At 41.7% G+C, this 13,748-nt stretch overlaps 1 long non-coding RNA gene across 1 annotated transcript; it reads left to right on the forward strand.

The window, feature by feature from the left end:
• The first annotated feature begins 9,423 nt into the window (after positions 1 to 9,423).
• On the forward strand, positions 9,424 to 13,236 carry LOC139438663 (uncharacterized). The gene is made up of 2 exons (XR_011648357.1): positions 9,424 to 11,380; positions 11,741 to 13,236. It is a non-coding gene; the product is annotated as an uncharacterized lncRNA (long non-coding RNA).
• Positions 13,237 to 13,748: the final 512 nt, after the last annotated feature.

Below are 13,748 nucleotides of genomic sequence, written 5' to 3' on the forward strand. Positions count from 1 at the left end.
TCTTTGTATTATGGGATGTTTCCATACTCTACTGAGAATATAAAATATTCCTAGCCTTGTGTGGTCTTGGGTAGCTTTTTTCCTGCATGAGCAGTTCAGTATTCAAAGCTACAGAGAACCCTCTCTTTGCAGTTCCTTACTCTCTAATACTCTAGATGGAAAATTCTAGCTACCCTGTCCTCTTCAAACTCCAGTCTCAATCTCTCTCTGTTCATCTAAAATAGACTTCTAGATTCTGATGGGTTTTCTTTTCTTATATCGTGGCTTAGAAATTCCTTCAGACAGTAGACTGGTACAGTCACAGGCTCCCCATTGCTATTTTCTCTTCGCTCAGGGATTACAACTTTGTACTGCATGTTGTCCAGCTTTCTTGTTATAAATCCAGTCTCTTTTATATATCACAACTGTAATCAAAGGTAAAGATTGTTTTTAACTTATTTATAAATACTTTACTAAAACAAATTATCATCTGTTTATCCTTAATTGTAGATTGTAAATTGTTTCTTAATTTTGGGTTCCTACTTTAAAAACTTACCAATGCAGTTTGTTAGTCCTGATCTAATTGTACTTTTGTGTTAACCTTCATCTATTAATCATTCCGTAAATATTTATTAAGTGCATGGAGTATGCCCATTGCAATATTCAGTGGGTTTGAGTATCAGCATGGTATTTATTTACATGTTTTTAAAGGACAAGAAGTCTTTTTTTTAACAAAGAAAATCTGCAGATACTAAAATTTCCTCTTACTCTTTTACTCATTCTTCTTTCATGCACAAGAACCATCACTTCTGCCAGGGAAAAAAGCCAAGGTCATCATTAAGTATAAATTTCTACTGTATTTGGAAAAGGGGACAAACTTTGGAGAGATATATTTCCACTTATGATTGTAAAATTTGGAAGGCAATAGAAAAGATATATTGCCAAAAGACACATTCTGATTTCTTACCTTGGAAAAAACACTGAAGGCATCTTGAGTCACATAAAGGAATGAAAGAGCACTGGCATGAGTGGCCATGGCAGAAAAATCTATCAAATCTTTGGAAATAATCACTTCTTTTTGTAAGTAGTAAGTCAAGATTTCTTTCCTTGGGCACTTTGTAGTAAGGGAGAGTGGGTAATGTAAGAATATAGTGCTCTCTTCTTTAATATATACCTTCATACTTCTCTTTATTAGCCTAAAAGTTTTGATGTGTCTCTTGGTCCACTTGACTTTTAGCCATATCACTATTTTCCATTCTTTGAAAATTTTCTTCTGCTCTTCTGCCAAAGTTCATCCCCTTACCTTAAAAATTAATGTTAAGATCATATCTCTTCTAGAATCCATCCTAGGACATGCCCTCTTGGCTCTAGTTCCCTAACAATATATCTTTTTGATAATAACTAATAAAACATGTATATGAAGATGAAACAAACCAAGGGATCATTGCCATGGTAACTTAAAAAGTGCCCTATTGGTGGACAACATTTTTTTGATGAACTAAATAAAATGAAGAGGATATGAGTTTTGAGTTGCATCTTGTCTCTAGGATTGAAGCCTAAATAGAAAACATAAAATTATATAGTCTAGCATTCCTTGTTCCCCAGAATCTGACTTCAACCCTTTTCAGGCTTTTCTTTCATTGACTCCTTATATGTGCCCACACTGTGATTAAAGTTTGCTTCATGTTTTCCTAAGTCTGGGCTTTTACTAATTTTCATTAGAAGGCTATTTTCACTTATTTCGGTACTTCAGGGAGCACTTCCAATACTATCTTGTTCTTAAGCCTTCCTAGAACCTTTCTCATTAGTCAAGATTTCTCAAAATTATGGGCAGTAGATTCACAATAACAACTGTGTAATCTTTCCATATCCTAGGATTGAATTTTTCTAAACCTCGGAAATTATTTTCACTTAAAGAATCTAGTTTTCAATAGCTTTCAGTGATATTTACTTTGTCTATTGAAGATTATTCTTCTACTTGAAAAAGAAAGGCAAACTACAGATCTTTTGTGTGTGTTGTTTTGTTTTGTTTTAAGTTGAAAATTCTAAGCTTATAAACTTCAACTTCCATTATGGACTTCCACCATGAATTCCTATAGCACCAATTTTTTTCTCATTGAATTATATTTATAGATTCTGATTTTGTTTCTACAAGATAAAATTGTTGGTAAGGCCAGGAAAGACAGACACACTTTTTGCAGAGTCCACTATGTGGACAATTAGGTCTGACTAAGTTTGCTGTTATTTTCTATATTTTTCTCTTGTGCCAGTTTTAAAAATCTATATTTTTTTTCATGTAATAATTTTTTGGGTAATATCTCATGAAGCAAGGAAAATAAGACTTAAAATATTTATTTACTTTTCATTCTTTTTGCATAAAAAAGTACACCTGAAGCATCCATCTGCAAAGGATATTAAAAGATAACAGAAGGAATGAAAACAGAATAAAAGGGTTCATCATCATCTTTTCCCATTTTAAAAGGACTTTGTAGTATCATCACAAATGAAACACTTTTGAGAGAGAGAGAATTCTTTTCTCTCATCCTTTAGTGTCAAATTTGGTTTCAATACTAGATTGAGTATCAATAGGCCTACTATGGGATTTGTTCTGTCAGGTGAAATAGGGGCATGTAGGATGGACTAACCAGACTAGGATCTAGCTTCATGTGACAGATGTTCAGAGGAATGAGAATTGAGGGAAGACTGGCACAATCAGGGAAGTCTATAGGACTCGGACCAAGATCAGAGAGATCAGATTATGATTTCAGCTTTGAGGACCAGTTGTCCAAGCAGCAACCTGTTCATCAAGAACCATTGCCCCAGATACTAAGGAGAGAGAGCACACCACCACATCCCTTTTACCTCTAGATCATATAAGCCTTTCTTATTCTCATGTGCTACATGCTGAAGTCTTGGAAATGATCAGGGGATAGGGACAGAAATTGAAACTAGGCAGTATTGCCTGAAAAGCCTAAGCATTACCTATAGTCAGATGTTTTAGTGTCTCATCAGAATGAGTTCATCAAAGTAGACATTTAGTTTTGTTTTGCCTTGTATACATACATAGCAGATGGGAACTGATGTAATTACTATCCTCATGGAGATTACAGTTCAGTGGGTTAATAAGACAATAAACTAGGTAAAAAATAAATAATTGTAAATCTTACTGAATTTTATAGAGCGGTAATGTTGCAGGTGGAGGTTGGAGTCAGGAAAAGGTAGAACTTAAGCTGAGTCTTGAAGACTGAATCAGCACCAGGCAGAGTAAAGGGAAGAACATTCCATTGAGAAAGATTAGCCTGTACCAAGACCCTTAGCCTGTACCAAGACCAGGGTAGCTAGAGTGGTGTGAAATGTGGTTGGAGAATAAGAAAGGTAACCAAGCAGGAGAGGTTGTGGAGGTTGTGGGGGAGAAGTCTGGATTTCATTCTGAGTGCAATGGGAAGAACTTGAAAGATTTTGAGCAGATGACTGAGAGATGATTAATAAGAAGATGACTGTGTAGACTGAGTGTTGGGGCCAGGGAAGCTATGAGTATAAAATTATTTGGGAGACTATGTCAACAGTTTAGGCCAGGGATAACAGTTGTTTGGACCAGAATGTTAACAGTGGTGAATAAAAGAAACAGACACTTTCAGGGAGTTCTTTTTCTTCTGAATTCTCAAAAATCAAGTGTTGTTTCACCTTCTTCGTTTACTTTGTTTTCTTTCCACACTTTGTCTCATTTTTCTGTGACATAATGAGGCGAGTAGGGGGCAAGATTACTGTAATTTTAAGGAAACAGCCTGAAATCAAATATTATACATCACAGTTTTTAAAGTATTTTGGTCATTTGACCATGAAGAATTTCTCACTGGTGTCCTCTTTAGGTTCTCCTGACATTTCCAGGAGCTCTTCTTTGCCTTACCAGATATCATCTTTTACTAGGTTATAGTGGTATCTTTGATGAAATACTAAAATAACTCATTACTGAGACTTCTTAAACTAGATCTCTATCTACTTTGAGATGAATGTAAGGATCAAATGAAATGAAGAAACAAGATGCTGCAGTAATTTAAAAGCATTTTCCCAGTAATGTTATATAAAGTGGTGGCAGATATCAATCCAGCAAAATTGTTAGGATTATTGGTTATGTGAGTAACAGTAGCCTCAAGAAGATAGTGAAAATGAAAGTGGAATGTGCTGATTGTATTATGTTAATGAATTGCCATATTCTTTGACTGCAGAATCAGGAGACACCCAGATGAGTCTTGTGCAGTTGTTCTCATTTAGCAGAGGTGACTTAACATTGTAATTACCAGAGTTCCAGGAGTTACCATGAAAGCTTGTGGTCTTGAACTAGAATGAAAAAACCTTATTGGTGGATAGTTCTGCCGATGCATTCCTTCCATCAGGGACCCCCACCCGGTTTACACATCAAGCTAGGGCATTTTAGCAGGACACAACTCATTCAACTGCGATGCTTACATGATATAATACAATACATTTCCTTGCTGCAGAGCTACCAAACTGTTTATTGTACATAGGAAACATCATGCTTTTTACTACTTCTTTGATTTTGCTTATCTATTTCTTTTGCTTTTAATGTCCTTCTCATGTGAAAGAGATGCTTAAATGTTTGCTCAGATAATCTCAGCCCAAATACTGCCTATTCTTCCTTGACTCTCCACTTCTAAACTTACTACTGCATTTCATGTGAGGTATTCCTCCTCTGTTCTGAGTATGTCTTGTAAATATTCCCATTCTCCTTGTAATTGCCTACTTTGTAGTAATTTTAAATGGTAAGTTTACCAAAGGCAGTTGTTTGATTTCTGGATCCTTTAAATTCAAACAAGTTGCTTGGCTCTGATTAAGTACCCTTATTGGGTACTCAAAAATTATTGATACAATTTCTTCCATTGCTAGGGTCACAATAATCCTATAGTGGAATACCAGTCCACTCTAATCCATATTTTATTCCCCCATCCTGAGGACCCAGGGATGGCGATGTCCACTCCACCTCTAAATAGAGAGGGGACTTAGATCCCACATGGCTGATGGATGGAATTCTCCTGTTTGCAGCTGTAGACTCTTTTGGTTCTCTGGTGTTGTGCTTGACCATAATCACCAACCAGTTAGCTGACCTGGGTAAGTCCAATGAACTGGAGATTAGGTGTTGCAACTCTGCTGAGGCTCAGGTCCCAGCTGGCACATAGACAGTCCAGAGATTCAAGCCTCCTGAGCATACACCAACCCCAGCATTAACCATAGGTTCAGTAAAATTTACAGAAAAGAGTGCGTAGAGAAGTCACATCTGAGTTAAACTCTATCACATTCAGGAGAACAAATTCCAAAATAGGGCCCACTGGCAAGGCACTGAAGTTCAGAGCTATCTGTTATGACTGTAGGGCCTGGGTGTCTCCATAGCCCTTAGGAGCACCACTACCTGGGGTTGTATCTACTTTTGCTGTCTCTGAGATCCTGATGAGATGTGCATAATTGCTACCCCTCTGATGACCTCCTGACTCATTTTGAAGCCTCTTAGCTATATAAACTCATTTGTTTTTTACCATTTCCCCCTTTTATTTAATATCTCTTTCTAGTTGCATCACTAGCTGGTACTTGGTTGTAATCCCTTGGTGCCAGGGAGGCTCATCACTGGGAGTCATGTCCCATGCTGGGGAAAAGGTAATGCATTTACATGCTGACTTTAGGTTAGAGAGTGGCCACATTTGAGCAACATGGAGTTTCTCAGGAGGTAACTCTTAGGCACCCTGCAGCTCTAGGCTGAGTTGAAATTTCAAGTACACAGTCTCATAAGCATAGTCTTCAGTTTCAAGGGCCCATCATTGCAATGGAGAAATTTTTATTTTTATTTATTTATTTTTAAACACAATATTTATTTGTTTATATTTTTTATATCCCCCCTCCTTGTGGCTTTTTGTGTGCTGTCTGCTCTCTGTGTTCATTTGCTGTGCATTCTTCTGTGTCTGTATTTATTTAATTTCCCCTCCCTCCTTGTGGCTTGCTTGCTCTCTACTCTCTGTATCCATTCACTACATGCTCTTCTGTCTTGTTTTGTTTTTTTTAGCTTATCTCCCTTTTTGTTTCGTCACCTTGCTGAAATGGCTCTCCATGGCACTTGTGGGCTGGGCAGCGCTTGCAGGCCAGACAATGTTCTGTAGCATGCGGGCAAGCCTGCCTTCACAAGGAGGCCCCAGGACGTGAACCCAGGGCCTCCCATATGGTAGATGGGAGCCCAACTGATTGAGTCACAGCCATTTCCTGCAATGGAGAAATTATATCATTGATGAGGAGACAGTGGCCGTGGGAGTTGCTGAAGCCAAGGAGAGGGAAAAAGAGATGTGATATTAGGGCATTTTCAGGACTTGACATTGTCCTGAACGATATTGCAGGGACAGATGCAGGGCATTATGTATCCTGCCCATAACCCACTGAATGGACTGGGAGAGAGTGTAAACTACAACATAAACTATAATCCATGCTGTGTAGCAATGGTCCAAAATGTACTCATCAAATGCAATGACTGTACCACACTAATGAAAGGAATTGCTGATGTGGGAGGAGTGGGCTGTGTGGGAAGTGGGGTATAAGGGAAACTCTTGTATTTTTTATTGTAATATTTTGTGTGATTTATATATCTTTAAAAAACTTTTTAAAATTGTTGAAAGAATAAAATAAATAGATAGGCAGTTGTGACTGGAATTCCTGCAGTGTGTTTGACCATGAAGGGTTAAATTCTTGTTTTTAAATTAATAAGCTCTGCATAATCTTTGCAGTGTTGTTCTTTCTTCAAGGAATGTGCTTTCCCCACATATCTGGATGACTTGCTCCTCACTTCCTTCAAGTCTTTGGTCATTTGTCACTGTCTCAATGATGTAATCCTTTCCCCCAACCTGCACTCTTGACCCATTGACCCTGTATTATTATTTTTTTTATCAGCATAACACTAATCATCTTCTAATATAGTTCATAATTTACTTATTTTTACTGTCTGTTTTTTGTCTATTATCTGTGTCCTTGCTAGAATGTGAGTTTCACAATGGCTGAGATCTTTGTCTGATGCCTTCACTGATCTGTCCTCAGTGGCAATGGAGGCACTCAATGAGTATTTGTTGAATAATTGAAGTGTTGATATTCAAACACATTTCTGAGGGGATTCCCTAAAAAGTCTTTACCTTCTATTAACATCAGAGTGTAAATTCATTCATTGGGTTTTCTAATAGCTATCTAGAACCAGAAGGAATGAGATAAGGGCAGTACATTTCAATGCAGGAATGGGAATTGGGAAGATTCCAGGACTCATATGTTGAGAATGGGTAAGGTTTAATGTGTGAGAATCCATGAGGACAGTAAATAGCTTTAAAATATGGGAATAGTGAAGTAGAATAGAAGAAGTGGTGCCAAAAGCGGGAGTTCTAGGATTTGTAAAATAAATCTAGGCTTTTTCATAAGTTTGCTTAGGTTAAACTCTACCAAAAATATTTACTGTCATCATGAGTTTCATTTGAAAAGATTAACTGCATTTTAGGTGTTGGCATGTTGGACAGAGACTGAGGAAGGTCAGTTCTACTAACCATACCACAAAATAGAAAAAAACATTGATCAGCTTGGTGAACTTACAGAAAATTCTTAAAATTTTATTCTAGAGCAAATGGACTCAAAACAAAGAGTGCCTTAGGCATTATGAAAATAGAGCTAATCTTCTTGATCAAACTTTAATTTATATAAGGTTGAGATGAAATAATTAATTTTAATATTAACACCTATTGTATAAAAGGAAAGATGGGTAAAATCTGTTTATTATGTTTATATGTGAATGTATGTGTGTGTGTGACATGAAGAATTAAAACTTCCATGATATTATCACATTTTCTCTTGTCTTTAGGAGTCCATTTTTTGACATATTTTACTTTTATAAGAATTGAACAAAGATTTAATATTTAACATTCATTTAACATTCAGGAGTCTTTCCTTGTCACTGATAGTAATTTAAGCATATGATACAGAATACCATTTCTGAGATATAAAATTGACTTGTATTCATGTCTAAGATAAATGGAAAGAAAATATATCAAAATGTATTTCAATAATCTGTACCATATGTTGATGTATGATGTTTTCCATACTTCCAGAAGAAAACTCTATCTTTATCCTACAGGTTTGAGAAATCTAATAATACTGTTGATTTCAGGTGAATGATAAAGTGCATCTCCTTTGAACTAACTTTGCTAATATGTCTTACTCAAGACTAAATGACAGTATTGCTCCATGATTTTCATTACAATTGCAGAGGTAAGATTAATATGATAATACTGAAAAAGGAAGTATTGTATTTTGGAATGCTGAAAGTTCTTATTTTCTCTCTTGTTAATAAAAAGAAGCACTTTGGAGAAATTTATCTTTATGCTTCAGTTCATAAGCTGATGACATAATAAAGACATGAAAAACAATTTTCTTCTAAGATGTAGTGCTAAACATTTGGACAGGTACGTCAAATATATTTCCTTTTCTCACTTTTTAAGTATTGATTGTAGAGAGCACATTTGTAAAGTGCATGTAGAATCATTTGGAAAATAAATCTATGACCATAATTTTCTGTTTTTGTGAAAGGGCTAAACCAGAGTTCTGGAGCTCTTTTATTGATAGTCAGTTTTTATGTGTGTTAGATGGTAGATGTTATGACGTATGTAATCTGCTTTGCAATATTTCAGCATAAATGGTATGATGTAAATGTGCATTAGGTAGCTTTAATCTCTACCCTAGGGGCAGTCAATGCTCCTAATTCAGTATTCACACTGCAGGGGTAGTCAACTACCATTTAATTAGCAAGGCCACATTCCAGAGGCACTTTTATAAGTGCTTTTCCTTTATCACTACCAAAGATTAACTAATTAGCAAGTTAGCAATGGGCTTTCACCACAGTATTAATGGTTTGTTTGTGGGAGTGCGAGCCACCTTGCTAAGCCGACCTGGCAACAGGCGTGTACACAGCCTGAAGCCGCAGTTCAGGGTGGCTGGAACGGGCGACCACGCCCTCAGCCTGGTACGGGCGAAGCGCCCTCAGCCTACCCTGGCAAGATACATCAATAACGGTCGCCTCCCACTATCTCCTGCCTAGCCTAACATCTGGTCGGCTCTCACTTCCCCTTTCCCCTCCCCCATTCCTAACCTCTCCGCCTGCCCTCTGCCTAGCAACTGCTTACAACCACCTATCAGAAAGCAGTACCCGCCTGCACCTATCAAATCTCTCCATGCAGTCCCCAACCAATCCCCGTCCCTATAGATAGCAGAGCTAACCTGATATCTGCCCCCGTCCCTAGTAACTGCTTATGGCAACCAACCACAAGTTGCCTTTAGCTTAAGCCAATCAGAACCCTCTACGCCACCCTAAGCCCTATAAAAAGTGTGTGCCCTTCCGGAATAAACCAGACTTGTGCCATCAGCCTGTCTCCGCGACTCCTTCCTGGATCGTGTGCCTTCCACGCCTTCGGAGCCCCTGAGGGAAGCCTCAGCGGCCGTACGAGGCTTTCTTCCCCACGCCAGGGATCCCTCTCGTCCCACAATGGGACACCACTCGTCCCTTAACAGGGACCCCGCTTGTCCCACAATGGGACCCCACTCATCCCGCAACAGGGACCCCACTCGTCCCATAACAGGGACCCCGTTTCGTCCCTCAACAGGCGCCCGAACGTGGGGCCGAGCAACCCCACCACAGAGACGCTCCGAAGGTAAGGGCCCCCAGCCCCTTTCCCCACCCCAGCGTGGGGCCAAGCACCACCGCCTGGAAGCAGGTAAGGACTTCGGCCGCCTCGCTCCATAGCTTGGCGGCCCACCGCTCTCCCTACCCCGGCCGACGAGAACAAGCGCTTTCCTCCCGGTCTCATCCCTAAGCTTATCACCATCTGCTCCTGTTTGCTTGGTGCTGTCCCGCCCGTCTCCGCCTTCCCCTGCGCCCCGGAGCCCCCTCCCGAGCCTGCCAGGCCTGACGGCCCCAACGATTCTGCCTCCCTAGTCCTCCAACTTAACATCCTCGAGGAGGACTGCCCGCCTGCGTTGCAGCTCCCTAAAATCCAAAATAACCTCAACGCAGGGAACCGCTCTGCCAAAAGCCGCTCTGCCGGCCAGTTCCCTGAAACAGGCAAGCAAGATGGCGAACTTCCCCCTTCCTCACTGCCTCAAATGCGGAAGTCGCTGTACCCTGAGCTTCCTCCCTCCCCCTCCCATAGCATACAGGAAGTGACTAACCACATAGAGAAGCCGTTACTCCCTCCCCCCCACCCGCTGAGGCCACCGCCTCAGCACCAGGGATGCATCCGCCTTCCTTTAACCCTTTCCTCAGCAAACCTCCTGCAGCAATGATATACTGTCCCCACTACCCCTTCCCAGCTGCTTCTCTCCTCCTACTCACCCTTTCAGCACCTCCCACCCGCTCACGCTCCCACCTCCCTCCGCTTCTTCCCAATCGCTCTCCCCTTCTTTCACACCCCAGCCCCTACAACTGTACCCTATGAATGTTATCCGGACACCTCAGCGCCCGCTTCTTTGGTACCCATACAGCCCACCTAACATTAAGCGCTTGCGTGAGGCTGTCTGAGAAGACGGACTGGGCAGTCCATATGCCCAGCAGCTCCTTGACGATATTTCTCTCAATTTAAACCCCCCCCTTATGTAACCTCTTCCAGCCGAGATCCCCCGCTCCTATATCCAAAGTAGTAGGCAGATTGTGCAAGGCTGCAGAAAGACTGTTTGGCGATACCAACACAGAAACAGACTTTGTAAAGCAAATTGCCTTTGTAAATGCAAATGCGGTTTATCAGGCCGCAGTTAGACCTTACAGAAAGTAGGAGAACTTGTCTGGTTACTTCAGGCTTTGTTCTGAAATTGGCCCTGCCTATCAACAAGGCCAGCCACAAGCCCGAAAATCCAGACAAGCTTATAAGGCAATCAACTCTGTTCCAGCAAACGCCCGCCCACCCTTTTCACAGCTCCTCAAGCTCCCTACTATCTACATGACAATAGCTCTGGGCTAGTAAAGGCTAATAATAGTTAATCCACTGGTATGAGAGAAAAACATGGCAACATTGGTGTTCTGTTTTATTTCCATGCTAATTCTAATTGGACTTCTTTAACCAAGATACTAAAATTAGTACAAAATTTTTATCAAGGTTTAAAAAGGAATTTTCAGTTTTAAATCAATAGTTTACACCTGAACTTCAAGTCTCAGTATAGTCTTACAGAGTAATAATCCAAAAATGTGTGTTAACGGTCTGTCTCAAGTTATCTTAACTGATTGCTGATAACTAATAAAAATGTTTCCAAGCACAAGCTTGCATGTTACAGGCAACATGGATTCCAGAAGAAATCTTAATAAGAACTTAAAAGCAGCTATACCAAGAAAGTAAGAATTATGAGTTAATTGTAAACTGTATGTTTCTGTTACTGTGTTGTGATTGTTCTGTGTTTGTCTGTTCGTTCAATGTCAGTGTATATTTTGATACCTCTGGATGGTAATATAAATTAATAAAAATTTATAAAAGAGGTCTATTCAAATGGCCAAAAATTAAATAAGCGCTTATATTAATACATAAGTTTAAATGTTAATAAGATCCCTACAATGATAAAAATTGTAAGTCTTGATTAACAAAATTACTATAAGTCTGCTAAGAAAAACAGAGGGGGAGATAATGGTATTATGCTTGTTGTCTTGCTCCCCCGTGTTCTCTTTCATAATGATAACCAATTCTTTGACTCCTGGCAGCACCTCCGTCTACCACCTTCTGTGCAAAAACAAGAAATCATCACTGCCATCACACTTGCTTCGCTTCTAGGTCTTGCTGGAGCCAGCACCGGGATTGCAGCTCTCACCACACAACATACATCCCTTTCCTCCACCAGGCAAGCCGTCGACAAGGACATAGCCCTCCTAGAAACCTCCATAGCCCGCCTAGAAACCTCTCTCAACTCCCTGTCTGAAGTAGTCCTCCAAAATCGTAGGGGGTTAGACCTCCTCCTCCTTAAAGAAGGAGGACTCTGTGTGGCTCTAGGTGAAGAATGCTGCTTCTATGTCAACCCCTCCGGCATCATTAGAGACAACCTGGCCCAAGTCAGAGAGGGCCTTAAAAAACGAAAGCTAGAGCGAGAAGCCTCAGGAGCCTTTTCCTGGGGATTCAATGGGCTTCTCTCTTACCTCCTTCCCCTCTTAGGCCCGCTCATTACCTTTCTCCTGCTGCTCTCTCTAGGGCCATGGGCCATCAAAAAGATTATTAAGCTCGTCAAAGATCAAATTAACACTGTCCTCAGTAAACCCATTCAGGTCTGGTACCAGCGAATCCGCACCACCGAAGAAGAGGCCCCGAGAGTCTCCACCTACCACCTCCCCCTCTGAACGGCCAGCCGCCCTGCAGTGCACTCAAGCTCCAAGCCCCTTACCTATACCCCTTCTCACCGCCCATCCTAATCCCTTACCCTTACCCTTTCCCCTCCCCCGCCCTGTTTACCTAAAGCCGCCAGCATCCCATTGAGGCGCCGGACTGGTTAGCCAATGATGGGCAACGGGATTGGCCCCCCAGTCAACCTAAGACAGGGACACGGCCTTTTGTTGCCACGCTTCCCCATGACAGGTAAGACTGGCCACCTGTGTGGCACGGGCATTGCCCGGCTGGGCGCAATCCCGACCTAAAACAGGCACAGTCCCCCTCCCTCCCAGAATCAAGCATTTCGGTGGAGCTTAATAAAAACAGAGGGGGAGATGTGGGAGTGCGAGCCACCGTTGCTAAGCCGACCCGGCAACAGGCGTGTGCACAGCCTGAAGCCGCAGCTCAGGGTGGCTGGAACTGGTGACCACGCCCTCAGCCTGGTACGGGCGAAGCGCCCTCAGCCTACCCTGGCAAGATACATCAATAACGGTCGCCTCCCACTATCTCCCGCCTAGCCTAACATCTGGTCGGCTCTCACTTCCCCTTTCCCCTCCCCCATTCCAAACCTCTCCACCTGCCCTCTGCCTAGCAACCGCTTACAATCACCTATCAGGAAGCAGTACCCGCCTGCACCTATCAAATCTCTCCATGCAGTCCCAACCAATCCCCGTCCCTATAGATAGCAGAGCTAACCTGATATCTGCCCCCGTCCCTAGTAACTGCTTATGGCAACCAACCACAAGTCGCCTTTAGCTTAAGCCAATCAGAACCCTCTACGCCACCCTAAGCCCTATAAAAAGTGTGTACCCTTCCGGAATAAACCAGACTTGTGCCATCAGCCTGTCTCCGCGACTCCTTCCTGGGTCGTGCGCCCTCCACGCCTTCGGAGCCCCCGAGGGAAGCCTCAGCGGCCGTACGAGGCTTTCTTCCCCATGCCAGGGACCCCTCTCGTCCCACAACGGGACCCCACTCGTCCCTTAACAGGGACCCCACTCGTCCCTTAACAGGGACCCCACTCGTCCCACAACGGGACCCCACTCGTCCCATAACGGGACCCCATTTCGTCCCTCATTTGTTAATATAAATGAGCTATGGAGGATGAAAGTAGTGGTTTAAAAGTACTAGACTGCCTAAAATATTTTAGAGACATTCCTCATCCTTGCATAAACAGGATGTAAAATTGTAGTGAGGCTATCACCCTATGTCTTTCAGAATGGCACCTGAAAATTGTCTGGTGTGCTGTCAAGTCTTTAGAGAATTCTGATTGTCTGAAATCCACTATCAGGTTAACTGAATTCTACTTCTAGAGTATTTTCATACATGCCCTCCCAACAGAGAGGTTTTGTTTTT

Source organism: Dasypus novemcinctus, chromosome 3 (genome assembly GCF_030445035.2).
Source record: "Dasypus novemcinctus isolate mDasNov1 chromosome 3, mDasNov1.1.hap2, whole genome shotgun sequence".
Taxonomy (NCBI): domain Eukaryota; kingdom Metazoa; phylum Chordata; class Mammalia; order Cingulata; family Dasypodidae; genus Dasypus; species Dasypus novemcinctus.